This window comes from Poecilia mexicana, unplaced genomic scaffold (genome assembly GCF_051168715.1).
Source record: "Poecilia mexicana isolate PSO_F unplaced genomic scaffold, ASM5116871v1 scaffold_11, whole genome shotgun sequence".
NCBI classification, from domain to species: Eukaryota; Metazoa; Chordata; class Actinopteri; order Cyprinodontiformes; family Poeciliidae; genus Poecilia; species Poecilia mexicana.
This window is the reverse complement of record NW_028263380.1, coordinates 10905951-10932171: the sequence shown is the minus strand read 5'-3', so window position 1 is coordinate 10932171 and position 26221 is coordinate 10905951.

The following is a 26221-nucleotide window of genomic DNA, read 5'->3' as shown; positions in this document are numbered from 1 at the left end:
TCACAGACTAAGAAGAGCCAGAGTGTCAGTCCCTAATCCTCAAGTCCATTTTCTACTTTTTTTTCCCCAGCGAACAGGATCAGAGACCGGTGGCAGCGTTCTTGGAAGGGTTTCAAAGCCCAACCCAACGCCGAGCATAAAAAACACAAGAGAGCGCCGTATTTGCAGCGATGTAAAAGCAATCACTGTCAGTTTACCACAAACACCGGGTGGCAGCGTTTGTGGCAGCTGCAGCCACAAAGTGTCTCTCTTGATCACAGATTAGTACAAAGGAGCAATTCATTTTCACATGCAGCCACGTCGGGTACCTTTCATGCTTGGCAAATAAAGTCATCATTTTGAAAAGTGATGTATTTCCTAACAGAACTACTAGATAGCTTAGATTGAAGCATATTTGTGTTTAATACTGGCCCAGTCAAAGTCCAGACTCCAATCTGATTGAGAGTCGGAGGCAAAATATTGAAAACCAATGTTCACAGACAAGTCTGTTCAATCTGGCTGAGCTCGCGGCTGTTTTCAAAAGACAAAGAGGTTGAATTTATTTCAACAAAGACTAATCCATACCATGCCTTTCAGATTTTAGTTTGCTAAATGTGCTACAAATCAGATTTAATTTTATTTTCACGAGTGTGCGCTGATTTGTTTTGGTGTATCACAAAAAAATCCCAATAAAACAGTCTAAGGTTTGTGGTTGTTGAGTAAGAAAATGTGGAAGACGTCACTTTGCAAGGCATTGCGATCAGTTATCCTTTACGATCTAAACACCTTCAGGGCATTTTATATTTTTTTAAAGTCGCTACGCTATCAAACACTCAACAAATGCTTTGAGATGCAAGCGGTGTGTCGTCAAAGTGATGGATGTTAGGACTTTAAAACGATCTTGTCATGTCATATTCCTACAGATCACATCAGAACAAGCAGAAAACACGTGGACTCTGTAATTTATAATTCAGAAAGTGGGAAAGAAAGTTTAAGAGGATTAGGGTTACAGGCTGAAATTCTTGTTTCGTACCATACACAGGGAACGTGCGCAGCCAACTTTCCTCGTTTAGCGCACACACACACACACACACACACGCACACACGCACACACACATGCCCCGACACACATCAAACCTTGCATACATTCACAGAGGTGAGTGTCTCTGTCGCCCATTTCCTCTCACATCCCATGTTAGGTACCATTATCTGTGCCATGCTGATGGGCAACGATTTTCAGCCCAGGGAGAGAATATGGCCAGCTAAGTACACTGCAAATTGCAGCCACTATTAACTAATCAGGGGATGAATGTGCATTGATGGGCCTGATGCTGTGCACTACCACTATTACAGTCGGCCTCATAGTAAACCATTAGCACTATGGGGATTGGGTTTGTACATAAAACGTTGTGTTTCCATCATGCAAGTTGATCTCTAGGATTTTCACTGTAAATAAAAGAAAACTGAATGTGTATTCATTAGGTTAGTCAAAATTGTCTCCCTGAGGAATTTTTTACATATTTTTTTAGTTATAACATTTTATCATAATAAAAAAAACATGTTTACACTCTGGACAGGTGAGATGATGAGTGACTGCAGAAAATGCTGTAAAATCTGGATGTGTTTTAGTAAATGATCAAAGATTAAAATGTGTTAAAGAGCAGATTCTACAAGAAAAAATAAAAATAAACATTTGGTATTAGGATCCTCTGAGTATTTGAAGATACATAATTAGAAAACACTTTACACAATGGGTTTTTTGTTTTATTGTAATTTCAACCGAGTTTTACATTTTTATTACTAATAAACAAACATAAATAGCCATACGAAGGCTCTTTTTAACGAGCAGTGCGATGACATCTCTTAAAAGAGACAGACTTCCCATAGTACTTATCATGCCAATCGTTAAAATAGAACAATAAAGAGAGTTTTAAAATTTAATGTGTTATTGTTTCCATCTGTTTTGAAATCTAAGCCAATTCTGATTAACCGCATAGACGCGTTGCATTTCTTTGATATTGTCTTTGACTGTATTACTAGTTCGAATCTAGTTTTTGGTAACTTTGTGATTGTAAATATTTTGTATTTTATGTGCTCTGAATGATATTGCAATGCAATTTCTTTGTATGATAAGTCATAGGGAGAGGAGCACTGCAAAAGTACAGTATGCACATATTTATAATTAGCCCTTTTTTCTGACATCCCTGAGAATTGAATCTATACAGGAATTTTGAAAAGGTTTAGATGCAAAACCTCTTATGTGACAGAAGAATAACACCACCTGCATGGTGAAGCTTTGTGGTGGCAAAATCATGCAAAGGGAAAGCTTTTTTTTCACTGGAATCAGAGTCGAGGGGAAGATTTTTGTAGCTATATGTGGTAATTACAGAGGGAGATAGGTGGAAAAAAATGCCAAGTACGAATTAATGCCAAACTTTATTTTTTGAAAAAAGTAAAGAGCACGTACCGATTTCCTTCCACTTAGCAATTGTGTATTAGTTGTACTGGTCAGTCATGTAAACTCTAATTAAAAGTATATCAAAGTGTAAGAAAACAAAATGTGAAAAACTAAGAGGAAGGAATGTTTTTGCAAGGCACTTGCAGAAGAGTTTATCTCAACAAAAAAATATATATATTTTTAACTGCATTTTAATTTCTGATCAAACGAAAAGAAAGAACAAAATATTTATCTCCTGGTTCTGCTTTGGTAAATCTTTTCCACTTTTATGTTGCCGCTTAGGACAATATTTCACATGCGCAGGAGCAACTGGCACGGAAACAGACTCGGGATCTCCAGAGCCAGTTCAGAGAGAGGAAAGATGGCGACAGATGGGCCGAGTCCAGGCCTGTCATCTATGTGACTGACTAAGCAGCACTCTCTATTCCACTGCTCCATCTGCACACCGTAAGTCTTCAAAATTCCCATTTCCCTTTCAGTTTCACTAACAAAAAAAAAAAAAAAAAAAAAAAAAGATCCTAACAAAACAGAAATCCCGGTAATTCCACCGTGGCATTACGTCTCTCATCTTTGTCTCCGCTTTTTCACGTTCAGTTTGAACATTCTTCATTTTATCAGTCAACGCAAAGCTCTGGCAGAAGAAAAACGCCACAAATGAAGTTTTAAAATGTATTTTTCTACGTGCATAAATCTCAAATAGCATCATTATCATTTTCTTTTTAACCAAACCTCTACTTCCGTGTATACTTATAGTGAAAGCAGATCTGAGCTGACACCTATGAGAAAAGCAAACTTAATTGAGTATTTCTGCCACCGAGCCTCACTTGAAAGGTTTTTAACGACGGTTCTCCTTCCAGGCAAGAGAGAGAATCTTATACGCCCCACTGGGTCAGGGGGCAGGCCGTGTTTGGCTTCTAACAAGCTGTAAACAGACTGAGGGAAACGGGCCAAGAGAGAAGTACAAGTGCTATCAGAGATATGTGCTGTAGCAGGAAGAAGAACTGCATGCCAGCACAAGTGCTCAAACAGTTCTTTAATATCGTGACCAGGAGCTAAAAATAGAAACACGTAAAATGTTAACTAATAAATGGACCAATAAGAGAAAGCAGGGAGGAGAAAATGAGCAAAACACTGCATTACAAATTAGATTAACACAAGCAAGCAGCGGTCATGCAAATCGATAGAGCAGAGATGATAGAAAAGAGCTACAGAGAAGCATGGGGATTAAAGATTTGCAAGCAGAGGGTCTCTAAACAACACACACACACACACATATGCGCACACACACACACACGCGCACACGCACACACGTTGTGGTGCAAATTGAAAAGCTGTAAAGCAAAATCAATATTCGGTCTTCAGGAGTCGACTGAAAGAGCTGGAGTACAATGCATTTGATTTGCACTCTGAGGTCAATGTCCAAAAATTAAATAAAACATAGGTCACATGCACACGGAAACACTGAGGTTTATAGCGTCAACCCAGGTCTAATATCCAACATAGCTACTGCTTTCACAAAATGTCAAATTTTCTGGAAGAGCCCACCTCAAGGTACTTATTACATGAACAGGAGCATGTTCTTTTAATGTTTGACGGTAAAATATGAGGAAATGCACTATTATTTTGTATTAATAAGAACCTCGTCACTAGCCACAAGAAATTCCAAATATCACAGATTTTTCCACTTATAGCTACAACCTATGGAGGTGTTATCACTGGAATTATTCTCCAACAAGTGCATCATTATAGCTAACAACAATAACAACAACAACAACAACAATAATAATAATAACGTAATCTGTCAGCCATTGGAGATCAGACTACCCTCAGATTGAGACAGTTGTGAAGATATAAATATAAAAACATACCACGAAACGTTTGAAAGCAAACAACGAGCAAAAATCTTTAAAATGCTTGAACTTGAACCAATTTTGGAAAAAAAAATTATTTCATGCCATTATCCAAATGCTATTTTTATATTTCATTTCCCTGGAATGTAGTAATTAATTCTTGGGCAGATTAGGCAACCAGAGATCGGATGTGCTCCCAAATGCTCTCTCGCTGGTGCTGGAGCATAAATCTCCCTTCGCAAAGAAATCATGCGAAAGCTCCTTCTGAAAGCCCTGGCAGATCCTTAGAGACTATATGTAGACCCTACCAAACTCTTTCAATCCTACGATGAGGAAAAAAAAAAAAAAAAAAAAAAAAAAACTACAACAGAAAAGACTCGACTTTCAGAATCATAAATTTAAGAAGTGAATCCAAAAAAAAAAAAAAAAAAAGACCTGTTTTTTGTTTGTTTGTTTGTTCGGCTGGGTTTTTAGAGTGTATTTATCGTTTGCAATTTCCCTTTGAATGATTGCAAATCCCAGAAATGAACTCAATTAGCTCCCTGCTTTTTGATCACAAACAAGGCTGTATTCAACTTGAAACTGTGCCATCAGAATTTGACAAAGATGAAAATAACCTTATTTTATAGGTGAGGAGTATGAAGAAAAACAAAACAAACAAACAAAAAAAAACAACAGCCACCCGAGTCTACATAAAAGCTCTCCCTCGACACCGCAGATCAATCACCGAACCCGTTAATAGGGATGATTAAACTCAGTGTTCCAGCAGACCCTGTGAGTCATAAAGAGTATGACCCAAAATGAAAAAAGAAAAAAAGAAAAAGCCGAACAGTAAAAGGAAATCGTTAGTGGCCTTATAGTCGAGAGCTATTGTAATAAGTCAGAATTAGCAGCCTCCAATAAAGCACACGGCGCTGTCCTTGGAGGAGGGAGGAAATACGCTGCCATTAATTACCCTAAACTATATTGGGCTGTTCTTTCATATGGAGGTCGGAGGGACTTCAATGGAGCTGATGTGCCACTAATCCTCTTGCTAGACATTTCTTTGAGCAATGAAATGATTTCCGAATCGTTTATCATCGAAATAATCTTTTGTTCACAATGACTGTCAAAGCTTTTTTTTTTTTTCCAGCTTTGTGCTTCCTACCATTTTCTCTAATAATGTGGGGTCTCTTTATCTGTTAACAGCCAGTTCTTGACTTGTAAAAAATTTTTTTTTTAAATCACTGAGTGAACTTGCCCTATCTATCTATGCAATTATAAATTGACAAAAAAAATGTTTGAACTTGATAATTGAGCTGCTGGCTTGCCCCCTCTAAAGCTTACCAACAAAAAGTTTTATTTCTTTTTGCGTTATTAGTTATGAAAATTGAAGAGAAATAGTCCGTGTGGTTTCAGACACGTGACACCCTTTGTGTGCCTTCTACGTAAAAGTAATAGTGACATCACAATGCTGTGAAATTCATTCATTACTTATGCATTTAAATTACTGCAGTGTTCTCTGCCTCAAGGTTAAAGTTGTATCAGGTTGAACTTTGACCTGTATCTGTATAGTCTATTGACACAAGACATTTTTCAGGTCATACTGTTTATTAGCCGCGTAAAACATGAAAATACAGCTTATGTTGCTGTTAAATGCAGCTAAATGCAAAGGCTGGTCTGACTGGATGGAGCAGTTTGAATTGGCAGCTGGTATTAATGGATGGGACGAGTCTGTCAAGAGATTTTTTTGTTCTGTCTGTTATCTGGTCACGCACAAGATGTCCACAACGGAATCTCTTCTGAAGCCAGAAATAATTATTCCCAGTTAAAGAAAGCAATGACAATATATTTGAAACCCCTTCACAGCGAAGCGTGAAATACGGTTGGCTACAGCACACATCCGTCTATGAATGAGGAGGCTTAGGACATGTTGAGCAGACATCGGTCTCTCTGTCATTTCTCAACAGGTAACTTTTGGATTAGTCTCTGTGCTGCAAACCCTAAAACTCTGGATTCTGGGATCAAAGTTAGCAGTTGAGATCGAGCTTCTTTGAAATTTGGGAAATACCGTGGCTCTCTGATTCAAACTTTGATTTCTAAATCAAAGTTTGTCCTCTTACTGGTGGCCCCTCCAAACATCTGTGGTCGACAGACAATATGAGAGCATGGCATTTGATGTTGTGGGCTCAATATTGTTATTTTTTTCCAAACGGACTGAGGCATGTCCTTTACCCAATCAAGAGGCACATAAAATACCAAAGGTTCTGGTAGAGGAATGGGTTTGTAGGTCTGGTGCTATAGCACTTGTTTAGATCAAGAGAGGTTGTTTAGGTCAGTTTTATTAAGGGAGACATGCCAGCTCCCAAACTTCCATAAAACAAGAAAATCCCCATTCCATCCACAGTCGATTTAATCACCCAAATGTTGTCTTTGTTTGCAGAGGATAGCCAGCTAAAACCCGGATTTGTGGCTGCCATATGTGACGATGGCAGACTGCAGCAGTGTCCATGCCAGTACTGGTCTCACCCCATATAAGGTGCTTATTGGGAAAGAGACGGTGCTTTTTGTCGTCGTCGTGTTGGATGTGGGGGCAAAAGGTTTGTGCCAATGTTGCGAATATGTCATCCAGTTAACACAGACATTATCCACAGAGACGGAAGCAGTGAAAAAGCACCGAGAAGGAGGGACATCCAGCAGTCTCCTGCAGCAAGACGGAGTCTCTACTGAGCAGCCCCTTCAACAGGACACCTCATCATCAGCAGCAGGACCGGTTCAACGTTCTTCAGATGGACAAGAACGGGGAGTTCAGGACACCCTGAGATATGGGGTCGGCAACAGTAGAGAAGTGTAAGTGGGACAGCCATGTGGGACTTTGTGAACCATCCTTTGTTTCAGATGGTTCAGGTCATCAAGACGACCTCATTGAGAGAGAGGAGAGCCCCCTGTTTGGATGTGGGATTATGATTTGATGACTGACTTGCAGACAACTTCCTTTCTACGGGGGCGGGAGTCTGTCGTGAACAGGAGGACGTGTTGCTGCTGCAGAAAACTTGATGAGAGGTGAATTAACTCAACTGTGCGGAAAAAGATAGAAGGGAACAAGAGTAGAGACGGATGGGGCGGGTTCGTTTCTTCATCTGTTGCTGGTTCTGGACTGATTTCGGGTGTGTGAACAGATGTCTAAGTTTAGCACTGAATGTGGAGGCTGGGTCAAAAGAATTTAAACTGAGTCCAAACAAAGGCCCAAAACATCCACCTGGACATTTGCCTTGATTAAGAAGATATGAAATGGATTAATTTATTTGTATTCTGTCTGAAAACTCTGTAACTTGATCCAAGGAAATGGATAAAATGCCCTTTGAGTCAGAAAAGAAACTTTTCAAGACAAGCCATGTGTGTCGGTAACCTCAGGTTACGCCCGCCCATGACTGCATGACAGAAGGCTGCCACAAAGGTTCAAATGAAGACAAAAAATGAGAAAGTGAGAAAATTTAGAGGAAAAAGAGGATGGACAGACATCCAAAAGGAAAGACGGGTATCTCTCAAAGCAATTAAAAGAAAAGAGAAAAAAAGAGAATGAAAATAACAGGTATGAATGTTTTTCGAACATTTTCAATTTTTTTCTGTTAACTGCAGACGATTTGATTGTATGAGTGTTAGCTTTGAACAACCAAAAACCCTCCTAGACATAATCGTCCACCTAAGCCGGCATGCAAGGCAAGTGGGACAAAAATATCAGACAAGTAGAAGAAGAAACCCCATGTTTGAACAGAGCAATAAGACCAGACTTTCACAACTCATATGGCAGACAAAGCAAACGTGGAACAGGGTGCAGTGGTCAGATGAAACCAAAATGTAGCTTTTTTTCTACCCCTCCTCCCCAAATGCAAAATACAACTATAACCACACATCCCCTTGAATATATAATATCCGCATGGTGAAACATAGTGTTGAAAGAGTCATGCTGTGGGGATTCTTTACTTAAACAGGGACAGATAAGCTGCTCAGGAGGAGAACCTATTAGAGGCTGCAAGAACGACTGACACAGAGGTTCATTTTGCAGGAGAATGAAGCTAAATACACAGCCTGCCTAAGACAGAACAGCGGAAGACGTTGGTCAGATAGTTACGTCACGGAGAAATGCCAAGAGTATATGTGAAATCAGAAAATCAGACGCCACTAAGAAGACCGTTCAAATCAGAAGCGTTGCCTATTCATTGTGAAAGTTGTTTGGAATATCAACACAAGGTTTGCTCGCATCCTTTGCCTGTCGGGTGGAGCATGAACAGACAATTTGGTGGGTCTTAGAAGGGTCAACAATTTTTGCTACACTGCACAAAATATGAAAATCGAATTAGGAACTAGAAAAGAGGACTAAAATTGACTGCTAAAAGGATGCTTGATTCCATTGCTTGCTCAGACTCCTCAATAATGAGCTCTTGCACCCATCTTTTAGTCACACTATGCCCCAGGGAAGGCTTTCTTTTAAAATCGACAAATAGAGCTTTAGGTCTTTAATCCTCTAATATGATTTTTGTTTTGTTTTTATTTTTTTTACCTCGCGGTAAATATGCGTGTCGACTTGTGTACAATAAAATAATTGAAAGGCGATGTGAAAGTGCACGCCCGCCGACGTGGCTAATAAATCTTTCATGATTTCAGATTGGGAACATTCAATAAATCCGGCCAGCGGAGAAGCACGTTTCGCCGCCAGCTGCGCAGCTGCAGCGTCCCGAGTAGCTTTGCTGCCAACTGAATTCAGGTATTATTGGAGAAGAAGGGCACAACAAGCCGGAGGAGACACAGAGACGTGTTAATGATAACGAGGAATCATTCTGCAAGTGTGTGTGTGTGTGTGTGTGTGTGTGTGTGTGTGTGTGTGTGTGTGTGTGTGTGTGTGTGTGTGTGTGTCTGTCTTTCTCCCCACATATGTTCTCTCCTCAATCCGTCTGCGCGGGCCTCTGTTTACCGAGGCTGCAGCTACACGCGCTCTATTCTAGCGCCACCTACTGATGCTACTTCGGCTGCTCCAATGTCTGAAGTGCAGTGGATTCAGCACTGCCTCAGAGTGGATGTGTCGCAGCGCGGAACGCGCGGCTTCACTTGTATTACACGAACAGTGACGCTGGGATAATTACATTCTCCACTCGTTAATTTCATGGGCTCCTCTCCTCCCGAGTTCCAGCCTCCTCGTATTCAAATGATGCAAGCTCCTCCGCCGCTAAATCCTGCCACCTGCGCTTGGCAAACAGCTTAACGGGGCGGAGATAACTGAAACAGATGACTGTGAAATTCAATTTTACGACAGCAGATTCTCTTTTTGGCTTGGAGAGCCGTGCACAAGACCCCTGAATGAATGCATGAATAAAGTTATTATCTGACTCATACCACACAAACAAGAGAGCTGCTGCTCTCGCTGCACTGCAGCGTTTAAAAGATACTATCCTGCTCTTTTGCTCGACGCTAACAAATAAATATACTGCTGGGTAATGAAGTATTAATTTCCACTGTAGTACTTGACAAAAGTACTTTTTTCTTGAGAAAAGAAAGCCTCCTGAGAAATAAACAACTAATTCTCCTTTGTGTTTATTTGGGTCGATGAAATCATGAGACGGACAGGCATGGGGACCTAAGTGACTTGAGTCAAATCCCACTTAGAAAATTTTGCAGCCGTACTTGTTTGAATCTGCTGACTTTGACAATCCATCCGGCCTTCACGGAAACTATTGGCAAAACTGAAACAAAGCGTCATGACGACCGGGACCGTCTTCATTCTCTGACTGGTTTGAATCGGTCGAGTTTTCTTCTTGTTAAACAGTTGCCCACTTAGTCACTGTGTGTGCGGTGTGAACTCACCTACCCAATCAATACGCTGTTTCTGAAATGACAATGTTGCTCTTGCTTCTTCCCGCTGGAACGATGGGGAAATCGACAAGAAAAAAATACATCCCCAGAGGAATAATTGCCTGAACAGCTGCTTTGCGCCTTATGTGACGTAACTAGTGCACCTGTGTACTAAACTTGCTTTTGGGAGGGTTCATGTTATTCCGGTTAAAGAACAGTTTGCAGAAAAACAGCAAAACAAAGACAAAAGCTGAACATGGCGTTTGGTTCGATAGGTAGCGAACTATCTTAAAGGAAGTTTGACTGAATTTACAGATCAGTCAGGATTATCTCCTCCTAATCCTTCAACCAGTCCAGATTCTCAGTACTTTTGAGTTATATTGCCTTGGGTATCTTTAAAAGCGTCTCCTCACACACACACACGCGCGCGCACACGCACACACACACACACAGGCAGCAATTGGCTGCCAAATTATACATCTTTCTCAGCATAAATGTAGCTCTATTATTGATTCAAAGACCTCTGGCACAATGACTTCATAATCGAAAAGGTTAAACCCCAGTGTTGGACCTGTTGTAGCCTGATGTATGGCTTGCTAACAAAGAGAAGGTTGGGTGACCTTTCAGTTTCTTCCTATTCTGTAGAGAATATCTAATTTTAGTTTTGTTTAGTCAGGTTTAGCTTCTTTTAGAATAAAATGGACAGAAGGAGCAATACATTGCAATGAGACAGGCAGGAAGAACGTGTTCAGTGCTCTATGATGTTCAGCAACATTCCTTTTATTGGGATTTCCATAATAATCTAAAACACTTAATCGGTGGTGTGAGGGATAAGGCTCAGCCAGGAGGAAAGGATGCACCATGACAGAAAAAAATAGCTCTTCGATCCTCCGTTGGTGAATAAATGCGACGTTTAATCTATGTGAGAAAAACTAGCCTTACTCTGCTGGTGGCTAATGATGCTGAAGTGGGTAGTTGATTCATGGCTTTAGGGTTGGATGCTAAATTGAATGCCTATTTTCACTCTTTGTTTCTCTTTCATGGTGTGGACTGTATTTGATTGTAGTTCAAAATCTAAAACACGAACGGGAGCGGAGAAAGGCGGAGGCAGAAATTATTAGAATCCGGAGTTCCTGATAGGACATATAATCCAACTGGCTGATTCTGCTTTTACCTGCGTTGTCCCCTCGTGGCTGTAATCACACCAATTCAAGTGATCTTTTCGTGATTTGTCTTACCAAAGAGGCGTAAGGCAGTGTGAGACGCGTCAACTGCCCTGCATGGTTAATTAAAGGTTGTCTTGTTCATCATATCGCCAATTATGAGGCTCAGACATGCAGAGTTATTGCGTGTATCTATGAATAAAACATGAACCACTAGGCCTTATTAAAACCAAGGACTATCAACGCCGGTGCAGGTCAGCTAAACTTCCCTGAGCAACAGGAGTCAATTAGATTACTTTGCGCGTGTGTGGAGAGGCAAGGACGAACACAGACGTTCGGTTTGTGCAGCACGCTGACTTGAGTCTTTTTGGGAGTCATATTTTCTCCTGGGCATCGATCTGCAAAAATAGGCACAGCGGGACAACGTAATTGCCGCGTGAATAAAGCTTTGACAGGATAGTTTGGGGTTTTTGTGGGAAGGTTGTGAGAAGGTGATGTTCCTACTTTGAGCAGAAACATCTCCTGATGTTTTTCATCCAGATTCGTTCAGGTGTGCTGAAGCTAACAGCTGGTCTGATAGAGGCCAAGAACAAAGACTTGCACTCGCAGAGATTTACGTGAATGCATTTTGTGAGCCGTCGACCGTCTGCATTATTTACACAGAAGCCGATGCTTATTTACACTGGAAATAAAGGCAGGAGGTGGTGAACCTTCCCGTGTGAAACACCTACTGAGCGTGGAACGAGGAAAGCTATTCTGGTCAGAGAAAAGAAAAAAAAAAAGATGGTGCAATAATAATAATAATAATAAAAAGTTTTAGCCTTTTCACATCTTCACTTTACAACGGGCAGATACTATAACTAGAAACACCTTCACTTCCTCTGTTCTCAGTAAATGTTTCACGCTGGAGGATTATTAGCCGCACATCGCCTCCAACCATCATTTGCTATATAAATAACCATCCGCTTTGGAGCAAATACCCAATGTGACGGAAACGTCGTGATGGTTGAAATGTTCATAAAACAGTGTTTACATAGAAGACAGCAGTGCTTTTTGAGACTGGAGTTGCTTTAAGATGGTGGAAATCTACTTTAGTGTGAAACCTCCTTGATTGGCCATAAGCTTCAAGAGTCTCAACGAAACAATCTGGATCTCTGTAACAAGCAACTCGTTTGTAACCTTTGAACAGAGCCTCCCTTAATTTGTTCCTTACTGAAGTTTAGTAATAAAACTATTACCCCACTATCTCCCACTACTAGCTCTAACGAGTTACGTCTTTCCCTTCACCCAGCTCTCTGGACTCCCACCCGTTTTGCAATCTTGTAGACAGGTCGACCCACACCGAGGCGGAACGCTCTCTCACAGCTTGATGGATGACAGAGTTATCTCTGAGACACCAGAAAGCAGACAAACTCGCGGCCAGCCAAGCCCAGTTCTCCGCAGGGCACCTTACATATCTGAGCATGCCTGTCTGTAAAGATCTTCACTTACGGCTGTCCCCCTGTCTCTCTCTCTCCCCCCTGTTCCTTCTCCGACAGGCTGATTGTGTGTTTGCTGCTATTCCTGTCCTCCTCTGTGTTGCACAGCTCGTGCATACATCAGAGTTTGGCATTTTCTGCTCTCTGATGCCGATCAAGCCTCTAATAAAACCCGATGGCACAGGCTGCTGCACTATGGCTGTACGAAACCCAAAGGAATCTCCCTAATATATTGGCAGACGTCTTCCTGAATTTAAAACACGACTGGAGACTGAGATGAGGCGGCGTTCGGGAAGAATTCATCTCGTTTTGTTTCCGTATTGTGGGCGGTGGGTCAATGAAGGCATGCCTATTTTCCCCCCTATCCATCCCCCACCCATTTTCTGTGACTTTGCTAAGTTGATCGATATGGAGCTGCAGCCATGAAGCATGGTTTAAAAAAAAAAAAAAACTGCACACAGAAGTAGAGAAGGTCGATTTGACTGACAGTAGATCGTGAATATCACACTCTGAGTGCAAATACGAAATAATCGTTCTTTATCCTCTTGCTTCTAATAAAAACAAGCAAAGAAAGGTTGCCTACATTAACCTTTGATCACCGTGTAGGTGCCTCATCTTAGTTCTTCTCATCATTTGACCCAGAGGATCTAGGAGTGCAGCGTGAAAGGACTACACATGTTTCTCACATGTGTGCATTTGTGCCTGACACATAAAGGAATCACCTACTTCACTTTTCTCTGACTTTGAGCAGAAAAGACACAATTCAAATATCCTACAAAGGCTTTTGACCACAGCTCCTGCAGGAAATTTCTCCAAAATGGGCAACAAATTACCAAAGGAGAATCAGAGTATGGTATTTCCAAACATTACCCTCAATTAAGGACCAAGTCAATCAGCATTCCTTCAGAAGAGACTGGTTATAATAGCTTAATTAATGTAGAAAATAACTGTAAGAGACATCAAATACTCAAGAATTTTATTTTTTTCCACACTTTGCCAGATATGCAAGCAGTTGTTATTCATCCAGCTACAGCATAAATATGAGGAAAATGTCTAGGCATATTGTTTTGCATCAGCAGCTTCGATATAATGCAAATCCCTCCTGGCATCTCGTGCACAAATATGCCAAATGTAGCTTTTGAGTTATATATATATATATATATATATATATATATATATATATATATATATATATATATATATATATATATATATATATATATATATATATATATATATATATATATATATAAGTTTCCAAAACAAAAAATAAATACAGCAAAAAAAAAAAAGTTAAGAGAAGAAAACATTCATTGTGACGACTTACAGATTTTAGATGATGCAGTTCCAGGGAGAGACGTATAGATGCGAAAGGAGGAAGTCCCTCTTCCTCCGACGACTCACGGATTCTGCGGTTCAAGCCGTGCAGGTGAAAAGAAAAATACTTTTAAACAATTTTTATCCAGGGTGGGGTAAGAAAAACAAACCAAACAAACAAAAAAAAAAAACTAGAAAAATCACATAAACGCCGCTACTGCTGTAGTGTTTGCGCAGGATATCCAGACTTATTTATGTATTAATTAATATTAGAAGACGAGTTAATGAGCTGCAGTGCGCGGCAGAGAGCAGCGAGGGGAAAGGTGTGCTGTCGCTGTTATGAGCGGTGACAGTTCTCTGCCCGGTATAATCCAAGCGCATGAGCAGCCTTCCGTTTACGCGGTCGGTCCTGCGGAGCTGGAGCTCCTCCTCGTCCTACCTCTCTGTCTGTGTGCGTGTTTGAGACACGCAGCGAGGAGAAACCTCGGCTCGCAGCGGCTTTGCGCGCGGATTGGACGCTCCTTTGGACACCGGTAGCCTATTAAAACAAACTCTGGAGCGACAGAAAAAGAAAAAAAGTCAAGATTTCAGTCTGTGCTTGTCGAGAGTGAAGTACAGGTGCATCTCAGTAAACTGGAATATTTCTAATTTAGCACCACAAATTTATTCAAGAAGTGAAACTTATGCATTATATAGATTAATTAAGCAGACTGGTTTATTTCAAGCGTGGAATTGTGTTCATGTTGCTGTTCAGTTTTTAATTAAAAATAATAATAAAAGAATTACTACTAGTTTTAAACCAGAATTGCTGCCTTATGGGCATAGTTATGACTTGAGCAGTCGTGGAGAAGCCTGCTGTCCAACAAAAAATAAATAAATCTGCATTTTTTTCCAGAAGGTAAGCCTGTGTAATATCAAAAGCATGTTCGTGGAAAGTTTAGAGGAAGGAAAACAGATAACTACACTACTGCCTCAAAAAGGTTTTGAAGCAAACACCATTCAAGCATTGAAATAGAGGGACATTCGAGACCATGCACAAATTTATCCAGGACATGGACTATAAGTCCCATATTGTCTGTGTCAATGTACTGCTGACCCAGACGACATCAGGGCATCTTACCTAACCAAAGAGGCAAAAATGACCGTGGAGTTATTCAGTGTTCCAAAGACCTATTATTAAAGATTTATTTATTTATTATTTTTTTTTTTTTAGTCTGGAAGAAGAGCAGAAAAGCACATTCAAGCTGCTCGAGGTTCAGCAAAAAGTTTTTTTTTCAAATAAATGACAATAGTGGGGAGCCATATTGTCTGCTGGTGGCAAGTTTTGATTTGAGAAAAAAAAGAAAAGGAAAGAGAAATACACTGCACCACTCTTCCTTAAGAATTTGCCCCATGTTTGTGGAACCCATATTGGTAGATTCCCAGATTATTTTCACACTACAGCTTTACACACAATGAAAACCAAGAATCATCCACACATATGGCAGACTTAGTTCCAAAGTAATATTTTTATTCAATCAAAGCGTCTCTCGCTTATGGACTGAAAGTGAAACTAATGTTTTTGAGCGGTCCAGCTGGAGGAGTCTTGTCTCGAAACTCAGTGGAGAATCTAAATGCTAAAAAATGAAAGCTATGGCAAGAAAACCTTCCAAGATTAAAGATTTGGAGTCTATTTACAAATAATTTAATTGTTAAAACCACATGAATCAAACCACAAAACATCAGATGTGCCACTCTAACTGAAGATTGCTGTAATATGTTGAGAGAGGATCCCAGATTAATAAAATAATGATCATTTCAAGACTAAGAAAACATCTCACCTTGCGCTTGATGATTGAGTGAGAAAGGGACAGCAGTGTTCTTCTATCTTTAAAATATGTTGCACATGTGGAGTCTATTTGGGTTATAAATCAATTATCTGGGGATGAAATTGAATAGAATGGAATAGAGTTTCTTTTCACTGTGTTGTAAATTAAAGTTAAATTTTTGGTGCTCGACAGAAGAGAAAAGAATTGTGCCGTACAAAAATGCGAATGCATAATAAAAATGCAACAAAACAAAATGTAAAAATAAAATGTACACAATAATACAAAAAGATAATAATAAAATTTCTAAATTTTAAGTTAAAATCTTTATCTTCTTTGTCCAATGCACCAAAGAGACAACATTAAGGGTGACACTGTCATGATGAGTGAGTTTGATGGACCAATGTGCAGACAGGAGCTGGGAGGGTGGTGAAAGTTTAAATGAAAAACAAAAACTTACAACAACAACAAAATCATGCGGAATGCAGGGAGCCAGAGCAGAACAAAATTAACAGGAAGAACAGGCAGAATGAAGCGGATTTGATGGGATTTAACAGAAGGAACCAGCAAGGAGTTTAGTTAGGAGAATGTGAGAGTGAATCCTGGAACACAAGACCTTCCTGATTAGCTAACGAGTTGCAAGTGTGACATGAGACCGGAGAGGTGAACTGAGGAGGGAGAGAGAGGAACCAATAGGGAAAACTAACTAGAGCCAGAAAGAGACTGAGTGAGACTTAATAAGGTAAACTGCTAGCAGCTGGGGAAGAGGACGGGAAGGGGACTGACAGAAGGCAGCAAGGGAGGACAAACAGAGGAACTAGAAAGTAAATCTAACTGTAACTATCACAAAGAATAACATGACAAGACTGAGACAAGCATGTATGAAGGAAAATAAGAAATCAATACAGGGGAAAATAACGAAACCAAAGAGTCCAAATAACCCAGAATGTGACATTCGGGTCAGTTCAAGCTAATAACCTTATTCAGCACGTAGAAAACCTTTTTTCTAGAAAATTTACTGAAGAACAGTGTCAAACCAAATAGATGAGTGACTTGATCATCACCGAGGATTCAAATCCATGTCGATCTGAAATATGGGTTTTTACCAGACTGCGGCACCAACAAGGCAGTTCAAAGTGCTTTACATCATAAAAACCCCTTAGTGCACATGCATTAATAAATGTTTCCAAGTTGCCAGTAATGCCGTTCCAATATTCTGTTTTAGCACGATCAAAGGACATGAGACCTCCCAATGAGCACTGCTAAAAATCTGGTGTTTCATCTTGACATGACAGAGTATTGACAGAGGGCATCTCTAAAAAAAAACAGGTACATATTTGCTCAAGCCAGAAACATATATATCGTCCCTCCAGCAAGTTCTGGGTTTGCCCCCAAGGTTTCCTTCCTCGCAGCTTGCCTGGAAAACCTCCAAAAGGTGATTCCTGATCAGACGACCAACCAGCCTCTGCCAACATGTTTAGTCACGGAGGAGAGATTGCTACACTTCCAGCTCCGAGAAATGAAAGAAAATGTCCTTTCTAGCAGTTCCAATCCAGCATCTCGTTTTTCTGTCATGACGATAGAGCTGAGGATGAGAACGCAGACAGAATGCCAAATTCAGTTTTAAACAAATTGAGTGTCGTCACTACTGCGGTCGGCACCTCTTTCCATTTACCCGTCTTCCGCTCTCATTTTCGAACAGGATTGCATTGTTTGCGCGGCGAAGATGAAACTGTGTGGTTTCCAAAACAGAACCCCTGCTCTGCATCGCCACACCTGTAATTTTTCTGGTTTGAATTATGAAGCGAAATTTCCGAATGGAAAGAGAACCACAGCCGACCACGGTCAGTAGAAGCTTGTTTCTGGTTGGCTTGATAACAGGGCTTTTGATATGGCTTCTCGCCAAAGTTGTTATGACGTTGTTAAACTGGTGTCAGGCCAATCAAAATGGCCCAGTTTATTTCAAAAGGAACAAAAGCTAGCAAGAAAAACAAAACAAAGAGTCAAATAATAAAACTTACATTGCAAAAGGTTATTGGTGACACCACCTTGTTAGTATATTGATTTGTAAGCATATGATATTAAATAAGCTGTTTTCTTTTTTTTCTTTTAACCTTAAATTGGTTATTGTACTCCTTTCAGCTTACTGTTTTTATTATACATTATAAATGTGCTTTGCTTTTTACGTATTTTATGAAGTGTGTTCCTCCTTGGATATTTGAGGAGCGCAATCACATTGAAATTGAAGAGATCAGGTGAGAAGCTCACCTGGAAGCTCCAAATAGAGCCACTTCTCTACCACAAGGATGGATGGAAATTGAGAAATGAAAAACAGAAAAGTGTGGAGTGCACTTTTGCTCGGCAATATTTTGTAGCTCTAGCTGCTGTAGCCCATCAAGTTGCAGGTGTTGTGGAGTATTTATCAGCTTTCAACGGTTTTAAACACAGAAATTTCACACAAAAAAAACATGCTTCTTTGCAAACCAGATAGAGAGCTTCTGGAATGTCTTGCTTCAGATTCTCTGGACTTTGACTAGGTCATTCCAATACATGAATTCACTTAACCGTTCCATTGTAGTTGTGGGGTTAGGGCTGCTGTCCTGCTGGAAAGCAAACCTCACTGTCACATCTTTTGCAGCCTCAAACCTTTTTTTTTCATCCACATCAAATAAAGTTATCAAGATTAGGTGAACAGACACAGAAGCAAAACAAGACGTGTGCAAATATTATAATCAAAGTCCACTGCAGTCCTTCAAATATTCATAGTGCAGAGTGTGTTTTCATTAATATGGTTAATAAATAAGAAAGAAAAAAAATGCATTGCTTTATATGGGAGAAAAAATTAACGTGTAAAATAAATGTATTTCATGACATCACTGATGATAATTATAATAATAAGAACAAAAATACTGCTACTGTTGGTAATAAAAATAGTAATAGTAATAATAAGCCAATGCTACTACTACTGCTACTACTAGTAGTAGTAGTATCAATAATAATAATAATAATAATAATAATAATAATAGTATTTATTACTAATAAATAAAGACAAACAAAATGTGTAGGTATACTTTTGGAAGGCAGTGTCATTCTGCCACCAAATCCACGTCAACCATCTCCTTAAGCCCAGTTTCTCCATTTCATTCATCCTCCACTGTTCGTCACCACCAGAACTGACCATAATGAGGGGATTCTCTGAAAGTAAGTCGCCTTTTCATGGCTGTCTCCTCTGAGTGAAGTACAAATATCAACTTAGGGTGCATAATAGAGAGGAGGGGCGGGGGGGAACCGCTGCTGGAAGAGATGCTTTTTAACACCATGGTGTCTCAGTGGCTTTTTACTGCAAGCTGTGAAGGAGAGGAAGAGGGAGTATGACATAAAAGGCAAATGGCCTACTCATGAAGATTTTTTTTTTTTTTTTTAAATCTTGCTTCCTCTTGCTCCCGTTTTATCTCTACAGCAGAGTTAAGAATCTAATGGGCTGATTCCAGGGCACGTTTAAAATTCATTTGATGCATTGCACTCCCATCCCCATCTACACGGCTCACGCAGAGTCGTGCAGAATGCAGCTGACAAAGGGAAATGGTTTTTCGGGGCTGGAAGATTGCTAACATTCCCAAGTAGATTGTGTTTGTCCACTCCTCTTCTTCTCCCGGACGGATGTTCTGTCCGCTGCGACGCCTTTAGCGCAGCGCTGCTTGTTTTTGACGATTGCACGACTTTAGAAATGACGAGCTCGCCGTGCCTCTCGCTGTTTTTAATGTGTTATAAATATGCAGCAACACGTTCTGCGCCGCCTCGTCTCCGTGTGCGCGAACGTGTCCCCGCGTACGCGTACGTGGGCGACACGCAGAGCGATGAATGTCAAATGTGTGATGGCAGGAAGTGCAGGGAAAACATCTGCTTGTGTTGTAATTAGCCGCCGTACGGAGAGGGAGCGGCAGAACAAGGAGATAACGAAAATGAAAAGACTTCCTCTATTTTAAGGAGCTCCGTGTGGAGTTGGCTTCACAGATATGTTTCTGTTCCATGCTCGTCCACATGCCGAGTCGATGCCAAACGGCAAAAGACGGCGGGCTGAAGCAGAGCGGGCAGCTCCCTGAGCTGGGCTTTGATCACAAAACTGTGTTCTGGACTGTGATCTTTTCAGGAAAGTCATTCGGATGGGGCGGATGTTGGAGGGATGCCACCTCTAACAAGCAGCTGAAGCGCACAAGACGTTTTGCGGCCTAAATCTATTAGCAGACCAAAGGGTCGGCTGGACACAAGACCCAACATGCACGAAGTCAAAATCAAAACTGGAGAAATCCCAAACAGTGGCAGTGAGAAAGAGATATTTGTTTTTACCAGCGTAAATGAATGCAATCGGATGTAGCGTTATTACGTTGTCAAAAAATGTTGTAAATCACGAATCGTTCCACTTCCGTTTCACAGCTAGGTGCTGCTTCATGTTGCTCTGTTTCAAAGAAAACACCAGTAAGATACGCTGAGGATGGTGGGTTGAAAGGTGAGAAAATGTGGAAAAAAAATAAATAAATAAATAAAATTGTGTCGCTCATATATGTCACTTTTGCGCAGGGTGTTTGCAGTTTAACGTTATGCTAGCGTCACTGCGTCACTGTCTTCGTGAGGGAATTTTGTGTCCTGGAAACACATGAGGAAAAACAGCAGAGCGAGCTGCAAAGACTGAGAGAGTTGCACATTTAACACTGTGGGGGTGTGAGTCTGATTATTATGCACAACATAAAAAAAGGAAACACATTTGATCCACTCCGTGTGCTCCAACATCATCGCCTATACACACACACACACACACACACACACACACCCACACACACACATATATAGAGAGAGAGTCCTTTTTGGACAAGCTTCATAAATAGACACCTCACAACACAAGGCAACTTTTTTTTAGTTGACAATGTGTTTTTTTACACTTACTGTTATGGTTTATTCATCAATATTTGATTTTTTTTTTTTTTTTTTTTTTTTTGTCTGGCTGTAAATCTTAAGATTTAGACAAAAACACCAGAATTGTTGTTTGAGCTTCAGGACAATATTTTTGAAACAACAAATTAAAGCTGCTAAAATCTCTGTTCATGTTTAAAGAATATATCTAATGACTATTCATACGGCTTTCACTCAGCATGCGCACAAATGTAATTACACTGGAACACTTAACGTGACAAGTACCAGTTGTCTCTCTAGAGAGGCAGCAAACAGGAACTGAATTGATAATCCAAGAGTTGAAGGATGAGTGTGCTGCTGAATTAAAGCTGTAAAACCACAAGTGCTCATTGGTTTTTCTATGTTGCCAATGAGATGGTGTTAAAAGGTGAGCAAAAAGAGTGAAAAACCAGCTGCTTGCGCACAAACAGCCCATGAATGACAAAGTGGAGATTTTAAAGTTTGGTCTAATAAAAACCAGCTTCTCTAAAAAAAATAATAATAATAATACACATAAATTATAAATAGATTAATATAATGAAAAATCCTCTTCTCGATGTGCCTCCATCTGCTTGTTTTAATCTGGATGGAAAACAGGTGAAATACCACACAGACAGACAAAACATTTAAACATTTAAAGGGGTGCTAGACGGGCAGTTTATTTCTAGTGACCCCTGGTGGATAAAAGTCCAACAGCACACGCTTTAAGTCTGGCATTTTAATTGATTTTTAATAATCTGACTAATCGTCGCAGTGTTAGTGTTCCTCTTCTCGTAAGTGAGATGTTTCAGGAGAATGTTATTTCTTGTGAGCCACGATTGGCGTTTGCTTAAGAACTAATAAATAAATAGATTAAGACCCTGATCCTCAAAGATTAAAATGTGGAGATAGGGATTTTATACTGGCTTATAGGGCTGCAGTCTCTCTCTGCAGCTTTAAATTTTTCATGCCAAGTTTTAGACTTTTTTGTGTGCAGTTTTTTTTTTTTTTTTTCCATTTAAATGTCATCAGCAAATTTATGAAATCCGCCCAATTTACTTTTGTGTACTTATAAAACTCCCTTTAAAATTTTACAAATTATTTTATGTTAAAAATAAACTTCTATGTATTCTATTGGATTTAGTGCTATAAACCAATGCAAAGCAGGAAAAATTATGCTGTTTCCAAACACTTTTTCTAATCAAAATCTGAAAAGTGTGGTGTGCACGTATCTCTAACTCATCTGAGTTCGACCTTTTTAAAACAAAGGTTCACTGCAACACAACAACAACTACTGAAGACAGATATGTATGCCTTTTCTCATGTGCAAAACACCTCAGGCTCTCGGTTGAAAGCTGAAATTCCACACCAGCCTCAAATCTTTTTACTTTAACAGACCTTCTTCTAGGATTGGTCTGAATTGATCTCCATCCGTCTTCACGCCAACTCCGACCATCGTCTCTCCCACTGCTGAATGAAACCATCCCTGTGAAATGTTGACCAGAGCCATTTCTTCTCTGTGTCTCTTGTATCCCTCAGTACCTTTCAGCAAACTCCAAACATGAGTTCTTTTAGCATTCTTTCAATAAAGGCTTTCTTCTAGCCAGTTTTCAGTGAAGAATATATTTGTGAAGTGTATGACCAGTAGTTGTTCTTCTTCCACCTGAGTTGTGGATCTCTATAGCTCCTCCAGAGTAAACATAGGTCTTGCATGCTTCCATCATAGTTGGTCTCCTTGGACAGCGCATATTTGTTTTAGTCTATTTCGCTAAAATGCAAGGAAATACATACAATTTGTGACGGCAACATGAACAAAAACGAAGGGAACCATAACTCACTGTTTTTACTTGGATTTGAAAAGAAATCCGAAGCTGTCCTTCAGAATCAACACACCGTGGCTGTAGTGCTTCTTTCTTTCGTTCGTTCTTTCTTTCAGACTGTGCTTTTTCCACTTGAACTGCAGTTCAGCCCTCATCTCTTTCCATCATTTACAGTACACAGGGAAAAATAACTCGCCCATGCCTGTCCGTCGTGTTTCAGCCCGAACGTTCCAGCTTGTGTTTGTCTTAAGACGGCAACCCGCTGCTGACCCCATTTCCTCCGACGTTTTAGTGCACATCTCGGCTGCCGGGTTGCTCACAACTCTGACTCAGAACGCGGCCCTTGGTCTTTATCCGGTGATATCCAGCTCTGTTTCATATTGTGTTGTAGGCTTTTGTACATTATCTGCCATGCTGCCTTTGACGGGCTGAGAGAAATGTGACCTTTTGAAGGTCTGATTTACAAACCATCAACTTCCTGCCGTTTGTAATGATTGATGATTATACCCCTTAATTCTTTGCTCATTTTTAGAAAAAGAAAAATGATCCGCTGAAATGAGAGGAAGATACAAAAAAGAAGAGCTTAACAAAGCTTTGCATATCTGAGGTTCCTCTGCTGACCTGTTTGACCCTCCTCCCTGAGCAGCCACCGGGTCATCTTTCAATGATCCAATAGGTGTTAAAGAAATACATTATTAACCACAAAATTCAATTGTGCCACTATGCTGAGCTGCTGAGTCTGCAGAGAACTGCAGCACAGCTCAATTTAAAGACTCTGACCTGCGGGAAGCTGGTAATTGAAGCGCACAGGCGGAGAGGAAGAAGAGGCACCTGTCCAGATTGAAATCTCATTATCTTTTATTTAGTTCATTTTAGCTCTGTTCAACTGTGCTGGGAAAGGACAAAAAATAGATAAGTAAATAAAATAAAACCTGACTTAAAGGGAGAACAAACAAAAAAAAAGAAGAGGCATCTGTATTTGTTCGTTCTGCTGAAATCGTTTTTAATCTTCCGAACCATGATGAGAACCGATTGTGGCACATTTGCAGGAAGAAGAGGTGGATTTATTTTTGGGCCGTGAGTCATCTGCTGCAAAAGAGACGCTATTCTCAGACAACAAAAGCCCGGTAGTTACATTAATGTCCTGCGGACAATCATTCATATCCATTAAGATAATCTTTAACTCCTAAGGAAGGTCAGAGCCCTCTCCTTTAACAAAAAAATGCAGGGTTTGTCATGCAGACCGTGTCTGTCAGAGTTCACCACAGAAATTAATTGCTGTGCCTCTGACCACCCACGGACGGACAAATTCAATAACATGAGGACAGGGTAAGCCTCATTCCCATGCACAGACACACTCAGCCCTCCGCCATCGTTTTTTCTGTGCTGGTATTTTCCCTGGGACTCGGCTTATTGTCAGCTTGAAAGCGTCTCAGACGCATATGTCTGATTTTGCTTTAAGCACAGCGGCAGCTCCGTATATTCGAAGGCCAGATGGACAGTAAGGAACAGCCCGAATCCTCATCACCAGACACATCAGTCTTCAGCCTGTGAGGAGGGGAGGGGGGTCAGAGACATTCCTCTTCATGGCAGAGGGTGACGGATGTCAGGGAAACTCTGATGCCATGTCGGGCCTGCTGACATGTTTTGTCTACGTTTTAAACAGACCAAAACTGACGGCAAAGAAATTGTGGCTCTTCAAAATAGACATTTTGTGTGACCTGCACTCCTCCTGCAGCCAGACTTCACTGCTTGCTTGCATGTGGGTCTTTATATATATATATGGGTCTTTATATATATATATATATATATATATATATATATATATATATATATATATATATATATATATATATATATATATATATATATATATATATATATATATATATATATAATAAAAATAGAAATAAAAATAGAGCCCTCACTGCTGACCATAAACAAAAACCTCAAACGTTTATTTCTGTGAGGCTAATCTAAACATTTCAAAATTACAATATATCGACTTGCAAAAGTATTTATAATCCTTGAATGTTTCCACAGTACAATTACAATTATTTTCCATGTGGTTTGTTACAGTAGTCGAGTAGACAAAGAACGCACATTGTCCTGAACAAACCGTTCTTAAAGTGAAACATGGTGGTTGCAACATCATGATGTGGGAAAGTTTTTCTTCTGTATGGACAGGGAAGCTGGTTGGAGAGGTGACAGGATAGTTAACAAAGAAAATACAGGACAACAAATTGCTTTAAGTAGTACCCTAGTCAGTAAGTACCAATGGTTTTAAAAGGAATTTTCATGAAACTCCTCCTCCCTAAATGTGTTACCTATTGATAGTGAACCAACGAAACAAAACAGAAACGCTCCACCCAGTGAGAGCTATTTCAGATAAACATTAACACTTTGACTCACATCCTGTACAAGGGCTTTAATTAGCAAAAGCAGAGTTTTATCAGTCTATAATATAATGCTATCTACATCCATTGCTGCACTGCAGTTCCTGTTTGTTACTTTACTTATGCTTCATTCTGACTCAATTTTATAACATAGAATTACATGTTTTTAAATTACCTTAATGTTTTTTTGATACTGAACAATATCAGACGACGTAAAATATGGCATATAATTGTCCCAAGTAAATCCTTAAATTGTTCCAGAAGAGAAAAATGAAACTGTCGGCCTGAAAATGTGTGGAGGGGGTAAAAAAGAAAGCATAACAAGGTCCTACCAGAACCTCTAAGACTTAAAGACAGTTTTTATGGAAGAATCTGTCAAATCAATGCAATCTGATCAGTTCTTGTATACATGAACACAAAATATTTAATATATATTTTTAAACGGTGTTCAATAGTATTCCGAAGCTTCAATTACAAAGTAATTTGTTTTGATTTTCTTTTATGATGGCTTTACTCTGGTTGTAAGTGACATGAGGTGTGAATTTTGTGTCAGCAGCCCCATTAGAAATATTTAAATGCTGACATGTTCAATACTGCTATAATTGTTCAACCCTTTTTAAAATAAACTTTTGAGCGTTTGTTTAAGAGAACCTTATACTGTGATAAATGCATGAAAAACATGACTATTTACATCTCCATATGTATGAATCAATGCACTGAGTAAAATTAATAATAAAAACTATACTTTATGTATATTTGCACCCCAAAACAGACGTGTTAAAGTACCATTGCACTTTCTTTTAGTTATTTTAGTTTCTACCACCAGGGGGCGTGTTAGAGGTTTACCCCCAGCCCACGTTCACTCCCGCTGTTTTCTGAAGTGTCTTGAAGCAGCTTGAATTGAAATGTAACATCAGCACTTAACAAAGGACACCTGCAAACTCTTCAGAACAATCTGCGTGCACTGTAGTGGGAAAATTTAAGGTTACTATGATGTTTAGCTGGATCTGTGCATAGCAGTGTTATGAGCTCATGAAAAAGACTTCTGAATGAGTTTCTCTGGCCTTAGCATATAATGAAGTCACCGGCCTTAACATTACAATGAAGTCATTGGGTCGTTTTATTTCTCATGGCTCGCTCCTAGTGAAAGAAGACATGTGCTTGCTGTCTGCTGTCGAGGCTCTTTCTCCTGACTGCGTTCAG